This window comes from Marmota flaviventris, chromosome 7, assembly GCF_047511675.1.
Source record: "Marmota flaviventris isolate mMarFla1 chromosome 7, mMarFla1.hap1, whole genome shotgun sequence".
Taxonomy (NCBI): domain Eukaryota; kingdom Metazoa; phylum Chordata; class Mammalia; order Rodentia; family Sciuridae; genus Marmota; species Marmota flaviventris.
Window position 1 is genome coordinate 85,774,474 of NC_092504.1, and position 21,115 is coordinate 85,795,588.

The 21,115-nt window shown below is 35.3% G+C and overlaps 1 non-coding gene across 1 annotated transcript; it reads right to left on the reverse strand.

The window, feature by feature from the left end:
• Positions 1-13,938: 13,938 nt before the first annotated feature.
• Positions 13,939-14,012, reverse strand: Trnaa-ugc (transfer RNA alanine (anticodon UGC)). The gene has a single exon. It is a non-coding gene; the product is annotated as a tRNA-Ala (tRNA).
• Positions 14,013-21,115: the final 7,103 nt, after the last annotated feature.

Consider the following 21,115-nt stretch of genomic DNA (forward strand, 5'->3'; position numbering starts at 1 on the left):
AAAAAGGAATACATTATCGATGAACACATCTTCAATGAATCTGCAGGAAATTATGCAGAATGAAAATGCCAATCTGAAAAGCTCACAGTATATAATTCTATTTATAGTCCGTTCTAGAAATGACAAAATGATAGAAATGGGAGGACAGAGTGCTGGCTATTTCTGGTACCCAGGGAGTTGGGAGTATCCTTGTAGTGATGAAAGCCTGTATTTGGCTATATCAATATCCTGGTTGTGACACTGTTATATATTTTTTAAAGATACTCCCTTTGAGGATAACTAGATTAAGTCATTGTCTCTTAAAACTGAATGTAACACCACAGTTATTGCAAAATAAAAAGTTCAAGTACCTGGGTGTGGTGGCAGAGCAGGCTGAGGGGAGGATTGCAAGTTCCAGGCTAGCCTTGGCAACTTAATGAAACCTTGCCTAGCATGTACAATATCCTGGGTTCAAGTCTCATTAATACACATGCACAATATTGAATTAAAAGTTCACAGCTGTAAAACCTTATAAAAAGTTAATCTTTTTTAAAAAGTAAATATGCTTTCTTACTAAGGATATGATCTTCAATAGCAATATAAATGACTAAAACATTTTCAAAGGATTCCACTAAGCAAAACAATGTAAATCCAAACAATGAGAAGTCATTGTTCGCTTGTCAAGTTAAAAAAAAAAATTACAAATGAAATGTTAAGTATTTGCAAGAGTTCAGTGAAACTCATTCTGAAAAATCATTTGGAAATATTTCACAAGAGTCAAACTAAATGCTTCACCATAGAAGGATAGGGAAATTTGCTGCTATGTTCTTATTATGTAGTCTCATAAATGTTTTTTGAAAAACTAGTAATATAGAAAAAGCTTTCTGAATAATATGTGAGAAAAGTTAAGTTAGGATAGAAAATTTTATATATATATACACATATATATATATGTATATATATGTATAACAAATCATGTTTAAATCAAAGCACATACTTCTTTCTTATATATATTCCTAAGGAAAAATAAAGGCTTGGTAAATATGAAAATATGAGAAGAATGCAAATCAAAACTACACTAAGATATCATCTCTAGTCAGAATGACAATTATCAAGAACACGAATAACAATAAATTCTGGTGAGGACATAGGTAAAAAAGAAACCTTTTTACATTGTTTGTGGGTCTGCAAATTAGTACAACCACTCTGGAAGGCAGTGTGGAGATTCCTCAAAAAACTAGGAATGGAACCACTATATGATTCAGCTTTCCCACTCCCTGGTATTTATTCAAAGCAATATAATCACCTCAGTGTTTATAGCAGCACAATTCACAACAGCCAAATTATGGAGTCAACCCAAATGCCTGTCAATAGATGAATGCATTAGAAGAAAGATCAGTGTAGTAGAAGAAGAATGAGAGTTAGGAAGGAAGAGAAAGGGGAAGATAATGGAATGAAGTTAACAAAATTATGTTATATGCATATAAAGGTATCAAAGGAAATTTCACCTTTATGTGTATGTAGAAAAAAGGAAGTTTAGTAGAGGAGAGAGAATAGGGAGAGGGAAGAGAGGAAGAAAGGGGGCATAGGAATTGAAATAAAATTTCTTTCCTATATGGATTTGTCAAAATGAACCCAAATGCTGTGTATAATTATAATGCTCTGATAAAAATAATATTAAAAGGAGTTATTTCAAGATTGTGAATTTGGGGAGATTTTTTCCCTAATTTTTGTTTTCTCAGTTTTTTATAATGATCAATTAATATTTAGTAAACTTTTAATGTGCTTCATCAGAAGAAAAGATTAGTGAATAACCAGTTCAATTAAAGTTTGATAACAAATGCAGACATTTAGAAACTGATGATATCTTACTTCAGTGTGGGTGGATAATAAATTGAGGAGAACGACTTAACATTTTAGTTTTAGAAATGTATTAAATTACCATGCTAATATAAGAGGTTTTTGGAATTTATCATCTTGCAAAATTTCACCAATTTGATATTAATAATTTTATCTTCATTGTAATGTAGCTTTTGTAAACATTCAGTTTAATGATGATCTGCTATTGGTTAAGCAAAATTGCCAGGAAGAAACCCCACAGTTATAAGGGATATTTGTGAAGTAGATGTACTTTGTTTTGTTTTACAGATGAGAAAGAGTTCCTAAAGAAATTAAATAATTTGTGCAAGGTCATATAATAGATTAAAAGTGTAACATTAAGAACACCCAGTTCTTCTGGAATTCTGAGGAAAGTATGGTAGCTTAGCTTTCCAGACCAGAAAATCTGAAAGGAAGTAAGCCATTACAATATCTTCATGTACTGAATTCCAGCCCCCACGCTGGCTTTTCAGCAAGGACCATATCCAGAGGTATATCTGGGTTTTGTGGACTTGAAGTTCATAAAACCTGGGGGGCATCTCTAAGTGTAAAACCGTAGTTAGGTACAGGATCTTGGAAGGCACCCATGCAGGTGAGAAGTCCTGAAAGTAAGCTTTCACTAGCTATGTCACTAATCTACATCTGAAGAGGCATCTTTACCCTCTTTGGGGCCTCAGTAAGAGGAGAAGAGGTGTTGGAAGTGGGTGATTAAAAAAAAAAAAAGAATACCATTTCTGACAGTAAGACTCCCCCAACACTTAAATTTGGGCAGAGGTATAAAACCAGTAAAGATCATAGTCAAGAGTATTTCAAGTTTTATGTGTTTAATTCATCACAACTTGAGAGTTTGTTTATATTATAATTGGTCCAGGAGAATATTCGAGACTATCTTAGCAGTAAGAGACTATCTGCATTGATGACCCCTTAAAGTCAGTTTGCTACCCCAGCTTCCTGGTATCAAGACTTCTCTTCTCTAACCCCTTCAAAAGTCCCTTCTGTAGTATTTTATCATGTCAAGGGAAGGTTGTTTTTTTTTTTTTTTGTTTGTTTGTTTGTTTGTTTCCCTCATAGACACTCAAGGAGTCAATCAGGATGCATTTCCAACCATCTTCTGGCTTATGTGGTTCCAAATTTGATTCTCTTGTTTGCTCAGAATCCTCTAAGAGCTGTTAACCATGTCTTCAGTTTGAGATCAACTGTTATTATCAGGTTGGTCTGATATGATAGGTAGTCCCTGTAAGGGGAAGAATTCTGTGCTCTCCATTATCACACTAGTCCAAACAGACACAAAAACTCATCCTTTTAATTCACTACATAATTCAGATTAACAAAATTGACAAAGTGCTAGATATTATCAATCTAAAATAGAAGTAATAAGATAATAAAACTTACTTACCTTTGTTTTCAGGATAAATGATCAAGCATCTGTCAAGTGCTTGTATAAGGTACTATAATACATATAATGTACTATATATACTTTTACTATAATTATATTACCACAAATATAAATGTGAATTATTATTATCCACACTGAAGGGATTTCATCAGCAAGTTATACTTTCCTTTGTAGCCATATCCCTGGCATCCTATGGGGAAAAAATGCTAGATTTTAAAAACTTCCGCTGCTCAGGACTGTCTCCAGGCACACTCCACACCACTACTTGAATTCAGGCTCTAAGACATGTGGCCCAGATAGAGGAAAAAAATCCTCAAATCTCAGGCCTTGTTTGTCCCATCTTCCCCTTTGCAGATGGTTGAAAGTAAGAATATCCCTGGAGTAAAGAGGACACCTTGCCTCCTTACCAATTATCAGTGTCTAGTCTTAGTTACTCAATGGAATAATCTTCATCTTAACCCAACAATCTGGTATCATTATCCTAAAGTCTTGTTTATTTAATCTTAAATAATACCATGTGAAAGACCAATAATGCAGCCCAGGTTTAAAATGACCCAGCTAATTCCTTTGTACATATTTACTTACATTATAAAGTGGAATTCAAGTGCACTAAATTAGTTTCACCTCCTTAGCACTTAAGAATGGCTTGAATAAGAGATATTTTCATAAATGTAAGTAACACATTCAGACACATCACAGCTTAAATGAATAAGCTGTGTTAAAAAAAAAAACAAAAAAAACTACCAAACATTTCTCAAAGAAAGGTCCAAGAGGACCAATTCTACCTATAGTGCAAATAGCTCTTTACATTATCAGTGTTTTGACTCCTTAAAATTACTACTCTCAACTCCCTTTGTTTTTCATGAAGATCTTTTACTTTACATTTGCATAACTTAATGGCTACATAGACCATATGGATGATTTTTTTCAAGAAAATAGACACAAAATGCTGTGCTTAAAGTACAAGGGGGAAATTACCTAACTCCTCGCTCAATCACCATTTCTGTGTGCTGAGTTTCATTAGTTGGTCAATATTGCTGAACACAGTGCACACAAAATGATTTTTTTCCTTCTTTGCTCACACAACAATGACATTTCACAAAGAGAGGGATTAATAGGAACAGTTACATGATTGATATGGAGTGTCCCCACTGGGCGGAGCGTGTTCCAAATCTCTCATGCCCATTCAGAAACTGCACTAAATTTGAACAGAAAACCTACTTATGAAGTAGGTCAATGGTGAATAATATGAGAAGAAAACTCTAAGGTCAAATAGATATGGCTACTGTAGGGAGTAGCTACCATTCCTGAAAATAAGGAAAAGTAAACAAGGAAGGAATTTAGAAATTTAGAGGAAGATTCTTCTCATTTTCTGGGAAGATACATGGATGCCATAGAAACACGCTGGCTGCCACTGTGGTAACGGAGAAGATGCACTCTTTGAATCACCTGAGTGGGTTAGGGAGCACTTGCCTCTGATGCAGACGGGCTATGGCCACTGTGCGAATCAGACCAGGACTTAAAACATTGGAAAAACAATGTCACTGCTTCCATGCCTGTAGTGTCTCTGCAAACAGAACCCTTTATTAGAAGACTCTAACATGGGGCCGGCCAGTTACAGGAAGGGAATCCGCTGAGTTCAGTTCTAACATCAAAGATCATAGCAAAGAAGGGTGGTAAGAACTAGTCCAGGTTTTAACATCCTCTTGGGGACAAAACCATGGACCCATACAAGGATAGGAGTTGAGGCAGGACTCTGTGTAAAGCCAGAAAACACCGGAGGATTTCACTGAGCCTTAATGAAATGATTGGTGGGGGTAGGAGTAGAAGAAAGTCCCACGCTACACTGGTAGATAAAAAAGAAAGTTTGTTAATAATGATATGATCTGGGTTAGAAAAAGGCCCTATTTTCTTTCTAGTTATGGATCTAGAAATTATATTAATCTCAGGGTTTTGCAACCCAAGGCCAAGAAATGAACAAAAAAAGTGGCTTAGGGGCAGAGTCGTGGTTGAGGTTTCTTGGAAAGCAAAACAAATTCATTCTGTGTCGGGGGCATAACTTCCATTTAGGTTGTGCAGGATTCCTACAAATATCAAACCACATTGATAATTAACCTGCAATTACATATTACAAACAAAGTGCCATGCTTATTGGAAGAAATTAAGAAATAGCAGCAAGACAAAGTACCCTACGAATTTTATAGAATAAATATAGTAAAACAGTCAGATGGAAACTATAAACAAACATGTTTACAATAGTGTCATTTAAAAGAAAGTGAGAAAATACAAAAGAAATATTAATTAAAATATAACTAGTAGAAATTTAAAATAAGAGCATTGAAATTAAATTAGGGAAAAATTTCTGCTTCCTGTTAAGATATAGAAGGACATGACGGACACTTGGTAATAGTAAGAAAACCCTCCAACAAAATTAAAATCATATTTTCTATGAGGTCAGCAAGGAGTGGTGAACAAAAGACGTGAAAATTGAACTAATTTTCAAAGACATGAATAGAAGGTCCTAGCATCTCTCTTCTCAGTATTAGGTGCCTGGTCTTAATATGGGCAGATGGAGAGTGGGCCTGCCAAAGAGGAAGACAAGGAGAAACCAGCCAGGTATTAGCAGTGTGGGTTCATGGAGTTCACTGGAATCTAGAAGAAGCCTATAGTAGACTGAGTTTTCCAGAATGGCCTCAATGATATCTCCCATCCTATATTCACTTTCCTATACTGTGACACTGACATTCTTCCCAATGAGTGGTAGGGTCCAAGATCATTCCCTTGTATCTGGTCAAGTTTGTGACACTGGCACAAAGAATGATAGGCTAAATTGGAGACTAAGTCAAAAATGGTGATAATGCTTCTACCTTGTTCTCTTGGGATACATAATTTTGCAACCTGATTGCACGCCATGGTGAGGAGAGGGCTTATTCAGGTGTTCTGGGTCATCCTTAGTCAACAGTCAACATCAGCCAGGAGGCATGTGATCAGAGCTGCCTCCAGATAATTCCTGCTCTTTGTCATTGACTGACCTTCAACTTAATCCACATAATCCTTGACCATAGTGAAGGGTTCACTTTTATTTCAAATCTTAGTTTTATTTCAATTTGAATATTTTCATTTCAAATATTAAACTGCTAAATTGGGGGTTATGTGTGATAGAACATTAAATAACCTGAATAAACTCCAGATTTGAAAAGAAATCCTCTTTCCAAAATACTACTCACAAGAATTGCCAAAAAAGGAATGGTGGAGAGCAGGTTGGAAAATAGATACAATATATATTCTTGCATATCCTCAAAGTGCTTGTATTCTTGACCCTGACAAAACCTAAAACTGAGTCAAAAATATGTGAAATTATAAGATAACTGTGTACCAGTTGGAATAAAAAAGAAATCAGACATTTAATTTATTGAGAAATAGGCTAATTAGATTCAATTCAAATTAAAAACAAAAAAGTATGGCTTGACTCTATGATTCCATTCAACATGAATGAAAGAAAAATCTGAAAAGTCACCATCACCCTCACAAAGAGCATGTACTCTTTGGAGATAACTAAAAGAAAAGAAAACAAAACAAAAATTATACTCCACTTTTATTGTTGCTTTACAGACAATGTCTACAAATTAACTTTTAAATGAGCATGAAAATAAATAGAAATATGAGACCCATAATCAATATAAAATATAGTCAAATAAAGTAGATCTAGAGATGTAGACACTGGTATTTGACTCTGTAGGACCCTTAATGAAACTATTATAAATAGGTGAAAGCATAAACAAGAAAATCTGAGTATAATAGGCCATGATATATGACATTTCATTAGAGAAACACTAAAAAAAAAATTAGAAGTAAAATTTTTCTTCTAAAATGCAAGATCATCAATAAAGGAATGTATCAGATGGGCTTAATAGCAACTTGCAAAATGCAAACAAAAGGATTAGTGAACTTGAAAATAATTCAGTAAAAATTAACCAATCTGGAGATAAAAAGATTGGGGAAAATATTAGAATTTAAGTAGCCTATGAGAGTCTGTTAAGTGGTACAGTATATATGTGCTTGAGTCCCAGAAGGGGAGGAAAGAAAGAACTGGACAGGAAAAATGTATTTGAAAATAATGGTAAAAGAATTATTTACATTTGGTAAAAAACCTCAAACTACAGATCCCCCAAATCCCAAACAAATCGTAATAGGATAAATACAAAGAATCTGCATCACACCATAATATAGTCAAATTGTTGAAAACAAAAAATAAAGAGAAAACCTATAAAAATAAAAAAAAAATGTATCGGGCAAACCCCAAGAGATCCATTATGGGAGAACAAGGATGAGAATGCTATTTGTGAGATCATGGTGAAAATTTGCCTAGCATGCATGAAACCTTAGGTTTGGTCCCCAGCAATGTAAATAAATAAATGCTCCTCAGAAAGAGTAGAAACCACAATGCAACAATGTTTCTAAGGAAATATAATCTTTAAAGAAAAAAAGAAAAACCCTGTCAACTAAAATCTAGGGAACATGGCTTTCAAAAATCAAGGCAAAACAAGGACATTCTCTGAAAAACACAAGCTGAAAGAATTCAATGCAACAGATTTTTACTACCAAAAAAAAAAAAAAAAAAAAAAAAAGTGCTACAGGATACTCTTCAGGCTTCAGGAAACAATACCAGATGGACACCCAGATTTACAAGAAAGAATGAAGAGCACTAGAAATGTGTATCAATACAAAACACTATTTTTTCTCTAAAATTTTCAAAGGAAAATTGGCCTTATAATGCAAAAATAACAGTGTATTGTGGGAGTTGCAGAAGTAAAACATATGATAATAGCACAAAGAAAGGAGGAGGTTAAATGAAAATATGCAATTGTGACATTTTTCTATTAGTAAGGAAATAGTTTAATGTAATTTCAAGATATTCTGTGACAAATTAAGAATATATATTACTCCCGAGAGCAGGATTTCTTACTTTCAGCAAATTAACATTTTAGGCCAGATAATTCTTCGCTTTGTGTATGTGTGTGGGTAGTGGTTGAGGGGTCTACCCTGTTCATTACAGGATTTTTAGTAGTGTTCTAGCCTCTTTTCACTAGATTAAATTTGCATATACCTTTTCTAGTGTGACCAAAAATTTCTTCAGATATTGCCAAATGTTGTCTGGATTTCAATATCGCCCCCTGCTGAGGAACACTGCCCTCAAGCAATCACTAAAAGACACATAGTAAAGGAAACACACACACACACACACACACACACACACGTTGCAGTTATAAAGTCAATACAATATGTAAAAGAATATTAAAAGCAAGGAAGTAAATAAATAATAAATTATCCAAAAGAAATCAATAAACAAGAACAATAAGAAAGACTTATGGGAGAAATAAAAAACAAATTAAAAGATGAGAGGCTTTTAAACCAACCATATAATTACCTTAACTGTAAATGGACTAAACACAATAATTAAAAGACAGGGACTTTTTTCAGACTGGATTTAAGAAAGAAAGACCCAACAATACATTGTTCATAAGTGATTCACATTATATATATGATGATATGGATGGATTCAAATGATTGAAAATTATATAACCATACAAACATGAATCATAGTCACAGAACTGTTATGATTTGCTAACATCAGATCAATTAAACATCAATCCAAGGAGCATTACCAGTGAAAATGGCAATTTGTTTTCTTTTTAATTTTTATTTATTCTTTTTAGTTATACATGACAGTAGAGTCTATTTTGACATATTTATACAAACATGGAGTATATTTTATTCTAATTAGGATCCCAGTTTTGTGGATGTACACAATGTTGAGATTCGCTGTGGTGTATTCATATATGTACTTAGGAAAGTTGTGTCAGATTCATTCCTCTGTCTTTTCTATTCTATCTCTGCTCTCTTCCCTTTAGTCCCCTTTGTCTAATCCACTGAACTTCTATCCTTCCTCCCTGCTCCTTTCTGTGTGTTAGTAGCTACACATGAGGGAAAACATTTGACTTTTGTTTTTTGCTTTTTTTTGGGGGGGGGAGGGATTGATAGTCTGCAGAAAAATGGTCAAGTTTTAAGGTAAATGAAAATGTTTTAGTGGTGTTTTTATTATGATAAGAAAGCATATTACTCAAGAAGATATAATAATCTGAAATTTTTACCTAATAATTGACTCTGAGTATGCAATTTCCCTCTCAAAGACACTGTGAAGGAGAACCAAGGGTTCTGGCTGAGTTACAGCTGAGTTCCCGCTGGCAGCCAGGACAAACTGTCACCTATGGAAGTGAGGTCACAGGGGCTTTCATTGTCCAGAATTTTAACTAATACAATATGAAGCAGAAGAAGTAGTTGTTACTTGTCAGAATGGTGAGAAATAATACATGATTTTAAGCCACTAAATTTTTGATTATATAACAATACAAAATGGACATAATATCTATGTGTGAAAAATAAGAACTATAAATAAAAGCATGTTACTTGGTCATATGAAAGTCATAACTAAGGGAACCAGTAAAAATAATTATTTGCATTTACTGTCTTGATACAAGTAAAAAAAAATTACCAAGAATTTAACCCAAGGGCGCTTAACCACTGACTCACATCCCTAGCCCTTTTAATATTTTATTTAGAGACAGGGTCATTGCTGGGCAGGGTCTCACTAAATTGTTCGGTGCCTCATTAAGTTGCTGAGACTGTCTTTGAACTCACAACCTTCCTGCCTCAAGTAAAAAAAAAAATTAAAAGATAAATAGAACTTATGAACTAAAACAAAAATTTATAAAGAAGTTAACCAGGATTTAGTATATAAAGATGGAAATATAAAAGAGCAGTTAATAGACTGGTATATAGAATGGGAAGGTGTAATAGTAATTCCAGAAGGAAAACCAAGAAGGATGTGATTGGAAATATTCATAGACATAGCATCCGATATTTGATGAGATATGGATTCTCAAAGGAAAATAAATTAAAACAAATCCATGTGAAAATACATCATATGAAAATTTTTTAAATATCCAAGTCAGTTAAAGATCTCAAAAAGAACCAGAGAGAACAAATATATTTTTAGAAATAAAGGACTTTCAACGCAAATCTCAAGAGCAACAATAAAACCCAGAAGACCATGAAAGAATATATTCAAAGTGCTGGAAAAACAAAACAAAACTTCTAACCAAAAAATTGTTCAATAATGAGAGAAAGATAAATATATCTACTCTGCCATTTAGGGAGTGGCACAACTATGACATCTACTACCTTTGAGACCTTAAAATACTTTCACATTGATTAATAAATATTTGGGGCCCTAAGCCCTTTGGGTGTCCTCATCATCTTGTGGTGTCACAATTTTGCCATTCCCTTAGGGCCTTCCCTTTCATCTCTCTAAAATCCGGCAGCTAAAAGGTTAATACCTGGCATATAGAGAGCTTCCAGGATCCAGTGCCAGCCCTATGAACGGTGTCTCTTTTGCTTGATTGGTCCTTGCCCATCTGCCAAATTCTACCTCCTGGGCGCTGCCACCTGCTGTCCCAGGGAACATCCAAAAGACTGGCCTACTTCTTGTCTGAGTCTGTCACCTGTTTGGGGCGGGTGTGAGGGCATCATTGGGAGTTTGTGTAGGTGCCTGCTAACCCAGAGGCCTGGAAGCCAGGTTGCTGTGGACCCAGTGTGCCTCCAATCACACACTCTTCTACCAACCAAAATGGCCTTCTAACTGGTAGCAGTGCTTACACCCTGGTGGACAAATGCCCAGGACCAGTCTGACCCCCAACTTAATGTTGTGGCCACCTACTGTAGTTGGATATTCCTTTGGATACGTTTTTGAATGGCGTCTTGTGGAAACTGTAATCTTCTGAGGACTTTGACTTGAGAGAGCTATGGAAAAACACAGAAATCAGTTATCAGATAGTCATGGAGTCCACCTTTGTCCCAGGTCAGAGGGTATAAGTTTTTCTAGAACAGAAGACATTAGATGACAGGAGGATGTGGAGGAGGGGAAAACTATTGGATGGTTTAGGGCCAGAGGATGCCTTTTTATTACTCCTACTGATTTCTCAGTTTTTAAAAATAGAATGACTATGTTGAGATCCATCTTATTCCCTCCATCACAGGCATACAATTTCATCTTACTATTAAAAATAAAAAATAAATTATATAGGGCTTTCTCTGTTCCAAGCATCATTATAAACATGTATTAACTTAGTTTGGTAATAGAATTATCACTATCACTCTTATATTACAAGTGATGATATTAAAACATAATAAAGAGTATTTATTTGTGTATTTATTCTAGTACTGGGTATTGAAATCAAAACCCTTGCACAATGTAAGCAATCCAACCCTGAGCTGCGTCCCCAGCCCTTTTTATTTTATTTTGAGACAGGGTCTTGCTAAGTTTCCAAGGCTGGCCTTGAACTTGTGACCTTTCTGCCTCAGCCTCCCAGGTAGCTGGAATTACAGGTGTGTGCCACTGCACCCAGCTTAAAAAGAATTTTTAAAACTTGAGTTGAAGAGTGCAATTTGAACCCAGGAAGCCTAGACACAAAGCCAGTCATAATCATTGCAATACTATTGTATTTTTCTTTTGTGTTGTGGGATTAAGTTCAATCTAATTAAATATGGTTATTTAAATATGGTTATTTAAAAATTAAATATAATATTCCAGCAAGGGATACTAGAGATAGTTACAATGTGAAAATCTCAGTAATAGGAGGATTGGTAAAAAAATAAAATCATATAATGTTGGTCAATATTTTAACAAGTAAAGTTACTATTAGGAGAAATTCTGAATGTATTGAGACCACAAGTCACCTAAATATTATTGATTGATTACTGAATTCATGGAAATAGTTTCACACACTTCCCTATATCAAATCATAGCTAAGAGGGGCATCATTTAGCTAGGGTCTTCTATGTCAAATCTAAGATTTCAACAACAAATATAAAATTTGGTAAGTGACTTAAAAGTTACTAGAATTTCTTGATGAATCATATACATTGTAACATTTAAATATAATTTAATATTTAATTAGTATAATTAATATATTATTACTACTTTCTAGTAATTTGTATTACAGAAACAAATTAGTATATAGATTATTAGAAAGTATTTTTTTAATTTTTATTTTAGGAATGGTTTATTATGTAACAAAGGCTGATATGGATTCTCTTTTGAAAAATACAATTTAAAGTGGGAGATCTCCATATAATAACTTTTTTCATTAAATACTGTACAAGGGGCTGGGGCTGTAGCTCAGTGGTAGAGTGCTTGCCAGCATGTACAAAGCCCTGGGTTTGATCCCCACCACCACAAAAATAAATTAAAAATACAAATAATTCCCTTCCCCCCCCTTTTCATTACTGCCCTCATGAGCTTAAGAACAAAGTAGTTTTATATTGCTATATAAAATAGTTTAGCTTTTTTAGAAGACAACATGAAATACATTGTTCATCTTCAAATCTGTATATTAATTTTTGTTTTAGTTTAGGTCATCCTATCAATTGTAAAATGCTCTTCATAGCACATTGGAAGTTCTTGAGAAAAAGAAATTGAAAAAAAAAACTGACTTGTATTATGATCCATCTTTAGTTGTGATTTAGCTATTTTCAGGCTTGAGAATCACTGTTTCATAGCAGAGTTTGTCAAACTCCCGCAACTTCCCATTTTCGTAAATAAAGTTTTATTGAGAATGTCGTCATTCTCATTTGTTTGTGTTATCTATGTCTACTATTGTGCTGCAAGAGTTCAAAGTATTTTCTGTCTGACCCTTGATAGACAAAGTTTGCCAAGGATTCCTATACAGCATTAAAAATAAATGAATGAACTATATTCACATTTTCAGATCTCCAATAAGATCATGATGAAAAAAAAATCATGCTGCAGAAAGATAAAATTCCAAAACATGCAACACTTCCATACAAGTAATGATTTAGGTAACAAATTAACACACACACCCACACTCACACTGAAATGACAAACACAATATTCAGGATAGTAATTATGATTAGAGAAGAAGGAAGAAAAATAAGATGAGGACGAAGTAGAGAGAGGTGCGTCTAAACAAAAAGGGAAAATAGTAATTAGAGCTGGAGGACAGGTACCCTCAGGCTTGCTGTGTTATTCTCTAAGCTTCATTGATGGCTTAGCTGAAAAATTAAGTATAGTGGACACCGAGGCTTTTAAAATTCTACCTTTAGTTCCTTATAACAAAATACTTTCAAGTATACCTGTTGTATTCTCACAATAATCCAGTGAAACAGGATTTTGTGTTAATTCCTTTAGGGTAGGGATTACATCTATATTTGCTCACAACTGAATCCCTAATTACCAATTCAGTGCTTGGCACTTAGATTATGATCAATAAATATTTGTGGAATGATCAAACTAATGAATAATAAATGCATTTGTAACTCGCAGAAGCCCAGCCATTTAAAGTGGCTTATTCAAAGTGAAACTATTCACTTATGCAAGAGCTAGTATGTGGATGCAGGTCACCGACAAGTAGTTGAGTGTCCTTTATAATATTACAAGTTAGCTCCTTCTCTTCTTCTTTCCTTCAGTTTGTTATTCATTGAACTAAAGGCTTTGATGGGAATCATTAACAAGGAGAAAGGAATAAACTCTTGTCTAGCATTTTTCTGTAATTATCAGAAATTATCTTGAAAATACCAAATTAATGCTTTCTATTTTTTAATGTTTATTGTGGTGCTGGGGATTGAACCCAGGGCCTTCTGCATGCAAGGCAGGCACTCTACCAACTGAGCTATATCCCCAGTCCTGTTGTTGTTTGGTATATATGAGAATGGACACATTGTTTGGTTAATTGTCTCCTATGAGACTGACATGTTTGATGTATTAAAAATATGAGAAGAAGGGCTAAGTTTACTGGCTAAATAGGACGGCTGACTAGAAGGTGGAATGATTTGGTAATCTATCCCAGTATTAACCTTTTGCTTATCTGGTTATTGATTGAACAGATGCTAGCAAACTTCTCCATGTCACTGTTCTAGCGCTCTTTTTCTTCTAAAGTCTTGACCTTAATGATTATGGATAAGGTGGTAACACCATCACTCCCACCATGAACAAATACTAACCCCACCATGAACAAAAAGACATTGCATATCCCTTCAGAATCCTTAAGTAGTTCCACATGATACATTTTATTTTTATTTCTCAAGGAGCTAAGTTAGATTTGTGGATGGGAAAGCTGAAGTGAAGAGAGGTACCATCCAAGTTCATAAAACCAACATATGGCAATGTTTTGATTTGGGCCCCAAATTACATATTATTTAATAGCTCTGGGGGCTAACATCAAATTGGACATGAGAAATTGAAGAGCAAGTCTGAATTAGTGCTAGTGCTCTTCCTGATCTTAGGAGGTTGATTCGGGTTTCTGGCTTTGGAATGGTTATTTTTAGTTCACCATATCGAGTGAGCTCCAAAATTATGTTGGGGCCAAGGCTGGATTTTCAGATGAAGCACAATGTCTGTCACGTAGACTGCACTGCACACACTTGGAGATAAATGACAATGGACTTCTTTCCAATCCAGGGACCTGTGGTACAATTAGATCGTTGCTGCTAGGCCTGGCTCTAAACCAAATGGTTGAAGGGAACATCTGCCCATGTTTGGTAGTTCATTTATTTTTCTTTGCCATATAAGATCTCATTTTTGCAGGATAGATAGTAGCCATATGCAGCATAGAATGTATTTTATTTTTTCTCTCTTTCTTTTTTTTTATTGGTTGTTCAAAACATTACAAAACTCTTGACATATCATATTTCATACATTAGATTCAAATGGGTTATGAACTCCCATTTTTACCCCAAATACAGATTGCAGAATCACATCGGTTACACATCCACATTTTTACATAATGCCATATTAGTAACTGTTGTATTCTACTACCTTTCCTATCCTCTACTATCCCCCCTCCCCTCCCCTCCCATCTTCTCTCTCTACCCCATCTACTGTAATTCATTTCTCCCCTTGTTTTCTTTTTTCCCATTCCCCTCATAACCTCTTATATGTAATTTTGTATAACAATGAGGGTCTCCTTCCATTTCCATGCAATTTCCCTTTTTTTTACCTTTCACTCCCACCTCATGTCTCTGTTAAATGTTAATCTTTTCCTCCTGCTCTTCCTCCCTGCTCTGTTCTTAGTTGCTCTCATTATATCAAAGAAGACATTTGGCATTTGTTTTTTAGGGATTGGCTAGCTTCACTTAGCATAATCTGCTCTAGTACCATCCATTTCCCTGCAAATTCCATGATTTTGTAATTTTTTAGTACTGCGTAATACTCCATTGTGTATAAATGCCACATTTTTTTTATCCATTCATCTATTGAAGGGCATCTGGGTTGGTTCCACAGTCTAGCTATTGTGAATTGTGCTGCTATGAACATCGATGTGGCAGTATCCCTGTAGTACGCTCTTTTAAGGTCTTCAGGGAATAGTCCGAGAAGGGCAATAGCTGGGTCAAATGGTGGTTCCATTCCCAGCTTTCCCAGGAATCTCCATACTGCTTTCCAAATTGGCCGCACCAATTTGCAGTCCCACCAGCAATGTACAAGAGTACCCTTTTCCCCACATCCTCGCCAGCACTTGTTGTTGTTTGACTTCATAATGGCTGCCAATCTTACTGGAGTGAGATGGTATCTTAGGGTGGTTTTGATTTGCATTTCTCTGACTGCTAGAGATGGTGAGCATTTTTTCATGTACTTGTTGATTGATTGTATGTCCTCCTATGAGAAGTGTCTGTTCAGGTCCTTGGCCCATTTGTTGATCGGGTTATTTGTTATCTTATTGTTTAATTTTTTGAGTTCTTTGTATACTCTGGATATTAGGGCTCTATCTGAAGTGTGAGGAGTAAAAATTTGTTCCCATGATGTAGGCTCCCTATTTACCTCTCTTATTGTTTCTCTTGCTGAGAAAAAACTTTTTAGTTTAAATAAGTCCCATTTGTTGATTCTTGTTATTAACTCTTGTGCTATGGGTGTCCTATTAAGGAATTTGGAGCCCGACCCCACAATATGTGGATCGGAGCCAACTTTTTCTTCTATCAGACGCAGAGTCTCTGATTTGATATCAAGCTCCTTGATCCATTTTGAGTTAACTTTTGTGCATGGCGAGAGGAGGGGATTCAGTTTCATTTTGTTGCATATGGATTTCCAGTTTTCCCAGCACCATTTGTTGAAGATGCTATCCTTCCTCCATTGCATGCTTTTAGCCCCTTTATCAAATATAAGATAGTTGTAACTTTGTGGATTAGTCTCTGTGTCCTCTATTCTGTACCATTGGTCCACCCGCCTGTTTTGGTACCAGTACCATGCTGTTTTTGTTACTATTGCTCTGTAATATAGTTTGAAATCTGGTATCGCTATGCCGCCTGATTCACACTTCCTGCTTAGAGTTGCTTTTGCTATTCTGGGTCTTTTATTTTTCCATATGAATTTCATGATTGCTTTCTCTATTTCTACAAGAAATGCCGTTGGGATTTTGATTGGCATTGCATTAAACCTATAGAGAACTTTTGGTAATATCGCCATTTTGATGATGTTAGTTCTGCCTATCCATGAACAGGGTATATTTTTCCATCTTCTAAGATCTTCTTCTATTTCTCCCTTTAGGGTTCTGTAGTTTTCATTGTATAAATCTTTCACCTCTTTTGTTAGGTTGATTCCCAAGTATTTTATTTTTTTTGAGGATATTGTGAATGGGGTGTTTTTCCTCATTTCCGTTTCAGAAGTTTTGTTGCTGATATACAGAAATGCCTTTGATTTATGTGTGTTGATTTTATATCCTGCCACTTTGCTGAATTCATTTATTAGCTCTAATAGTTTCTTTGTAGACCCTTTTGGGTCTGCTAGGTATAGAATCATGTCCCCTGCAAATAGTGATAATTTAAGTTCTTTTTTTCCTATTTTTATGCCTTTAATTTCTTTCATCTGTCTAATTGCTCTGGCCAGTGTTTCGAGAACTATATTGAATAGAAGTGGTGATAGAGGGCATCCCTGTCTTGTTCCAGATTTTAGAGGGAATGCCTTCAATTTTTCTCCATTCAGAATGATGCTAGCCTGAGGCTTAGCATAGATAGCTTTTACAATGTTGAGGTAAGTTCCTGTTATCCCTAGTTTTTCTAATGTTTTGAACATAAAGGGATGCTGTACTTTGTTGAATGCTTTTTCTGCGTCTATCGAGATGATCATATGGTTCTTATCTTTAAGTCTATTGATGTGGTGAATAACATTTATTGATTTCCGTATATTGAACCATCCTTGCATCCCAGGGGTGAATCCTACTTGATCATGGTGCACAATTTTTTTGATGTGCCTTTGTATCCGATTCACCAGAATTTTATTGAGGATTTTTGCATCTAGGTTCATCAGCGATGTTGGTCTGTAGTTTTCTTTCTTTGAGGTGTCTTTGTCTGGTTTTGGAATCAGGGTGATGCTGGCCTCATAGAATGAATTTGGAAGAGCTCCCTCTTTTTCTATTTCCTGAAATAACTTGAAAAGTATTGGTATTAATTCTTCTTTAAAGGTTTTGTAAAACTCTGCTGTATACCCATCCAGTCCTGGGCTTTTCTTGGTTGGTAGTCTTTTGATTGCTTCTTCTATTTCATCCATTGATATTGGTCTGTTCAAATTGTGTGTATCCTCCTGACTCAGTCTGTGCAAATCATATGACTTAAGAAATTTATCGATGTCTTCACTATCTTCTTTTTTATTGGAATATAGGTTTTCAAAATAATTCCTAATTATCTTCTGTATTTCTGTAGTATCTGTTGTGATGTTGCCTTTTTCATCCCGTATGTTAGTAATTTGAGTTCTCTCTCTTCTTCTCTTTGTTAGCATGGCTAAGGGTCTGTCGATCTTATTTATTTTTTCGAAGAACCAACTTTTAGTTTTGTCAATTTTTTCAACAGTTTATTTTGTTTCCATTTCATTGATTTCCGCCCTGATTTTACTTATTTCTTGCCTTCTGCTACATTTGCTGTTGTTTTGCTCTTCCTATTCTAGGGCTTTGAGATGAAGTGTGAGCTCATTTATTTGTTGGTTTTTTTGTTTTTTTGAGGAATGACCTCCAGGCGATGAATTTCCCTCTTAAAACTGCTTTCATTGTGTCCTATAGATTCCGATATGTTGTGTCTGTATTTTCATTTATCTCTAAGAATTTTTTGATTTCCTCCTTTATGTCTTCTGTAACCCATTGATCATCCAGTAACATATTGTTCATTTTCCATGTGATGTAGGATTTTTCCTTCCTTCTTTTATCATTGATTTCCAGTTTCATTCCATTATGATCAGATAAAATGCATGGTATTATCTCCACCCCTTTATATTTACTGAGGGTTGCCCTATGGCATAATATATGGTCTATTTTTGAGAAGGATCCATGTGCTGTTGAGAAAAAGGTATATCCACTTGATGATGGTTGATATATTCTATATATGTCAGTTAAGTCTAGGTTATTGATTGTGATATTGAGTTCTATAGTTTCTTTATTCAACTTTTGTTTGGAGGATCTTTCCAATGGTGAGAGAGGTGTGTTGAAGTCACCCATAATTATTGTGTTGTGGTCTATTTGATTCTGGAACTTGAGGATAGTTTGTTTTATGAACATCGCAGCACCCTTATTTGGTGCATAAATATTGATAATTGTTACGTCTTGTTGGTGAATGTTTTTTTTTTAACAGTATATAATGTCCTTCCTTATCCCTTTTGATTAACTTAGTCTTGTAGTTGATTTTATTTGATATGAGGATGGCCACCCCTGCTTGCTTACGAGGACCGTGTGCGTGGTATATTTTTTCCCAACCTTTTACCTTCAACCCGTGTATGTCTTTTCCAATCAGATGTGTCTCCTGGAGGTAGCATATTGTTGGATTTGTTTTTTTAATCCATGTTACCAGCCTATGTCGCTTTATTGGAGAGTTTAGGCCATTAACGTTTAGAGTTACTATTGATAGATGGTTTGTACTTCCAGCCATGTTTGATTATTTATCTTTTTTTTTTAAAATTTAGTTTGTTTATCCATGATTAGCTTTCCCCCGCCCTCTGTCTTTACTCAGGCACTTCCCACTGATGGTTTTGGTTATTGTTTTTCATTTCTTCCTCGTGTAGTGTTTTGCTCAAGATGCTTTGCAATGCTGGTTTTCTGGCTGCAAATTCTTTTAACTTTTGTTTATCATGAACGATTTTTATTTCGTTGTCATATCTGAAGCTTAATTTTTCTGGATACAAAATTCTTGGTTGGCATCCATTGTCTTTCAGTGTTTGAAATATGTTGTTCCAGGATCTTCTTGCTTTCAGCGTCTGTGATGAAAAATCCGTTGTTAACCTTATTGGTTTACCCCTGAATGTAATCTGCCTCCTTTCTCTTGTAGCTTTTAATATTTTCTCTTTGTTCTGTATATTGGATATCTTCATAACAATGTTTCTTGGCGTTGGTCTACTGTGATTTTGTATGCTCGGTGTCCTGTATGCATCTACAATTTGTATATCTGTTTCCTTTTTTATTTCTGGAAAGTTTTCTATAATTATCTCATTCAGCAGGTTGCTCATTCCCTTGGTTTGAACCTCTATACCTTCCTCTATCCTGATGACTCTTAAGTTTGGTTTTTTTATGTTATCCCATATCTCTTGGATGTTTTTCTTGTGATTTTTTTACCAGCCTTTCTGAGTTGGCTAGACTCTTTTCAAGATGATATATTTTGTCTTCATTATCTGACGTTCTGGCTTCTACTTGCTCCACTCTGTTAGTGATACTCTCATTTGAGTTTTTAATTTGGTTTATAGTTTCCTTCATTTCTAGAATTATTGTTTGATTTCTTTTTATAATCTCTATCTCCTGATAAAGATGCTTAATTTCTTCTTTTATCTGTTTATGTAATTCATTTTTAATGTGTTCTTTCACTGTTTGAATTTGCTGTCTCATATCCTCTTTAAGGTTCCATTCCATCTGTCTAAGGTATTCCTTGAGTTCTTTATTTGACCATTTTTCTGATGCCTCTAGGTCCTCCTGAATATTTAGGCTGTCCTTCATTGTTTGTACTCCTTTTATTCCTTGCTTTTTCATGCTGCTCATGTTACTTATTGTTCTGTTTGACTGCTGAGTTACTATTTACTCCTATAAATTTATTTGATGCTTGGGAGGAAAGGTATTAGAAGGGAAGGGAAGAAGTCACTAAAGAGAATGAGAGTAAGCAAGTAGAATTCCAGGAAGGGGGAATAAGGAAATTGAAAAGAAATGAAAATACAAAAAAAATAGAAAATAAAAAAAGAAAAAAATTTAAAAAAAAATTATAATTAAAAAAAATTTAAAAAACAACAAAAAAATGAAAATGAAAAAAAAAACAAATTAAAAAAATTAATAAATGCAGTCTTAGAGTTTGATTAACTTCTCTTCAGCTGTGTCCACCGGGCCAAGCTTCTCCTCTCAATATGCGGGAACCAATCACTGTGCAGCAGTTCTTCCTCCCAGACTGGGCGGGTCTCCAATCCTGTGTGCCTAGGGCCTTCTCTTGTGTCTAGTCACTTCCCCACTTTTCCTCAAGCCAGGCCCCGCTCACCGGTGACGCTCACCACAATACTGGCTACACGCCAGGTCTGCTACTCCCAGGAGCCCTATTTTCATGAACTACTGGGCACACTCTCCCTGTTTGCCATTCCCTCAGACCCTAAGTTTGTAGAGCTTGGGGCTGAGAACCCTCAGCGAATTTTGCTTGCCCTCCGGTAGCCACAACCCCGGTAGCTGGTGCAAGAGACCTCAGTTGTCAGCAGTGGTGGGAGCGGTAGCCGGGAGTTCCGTACAGCGGGTCCCGGGCCACTCCTGATTCCCTCTGTCTGGCTATTGCGCTCACGGGAGAGCTGGG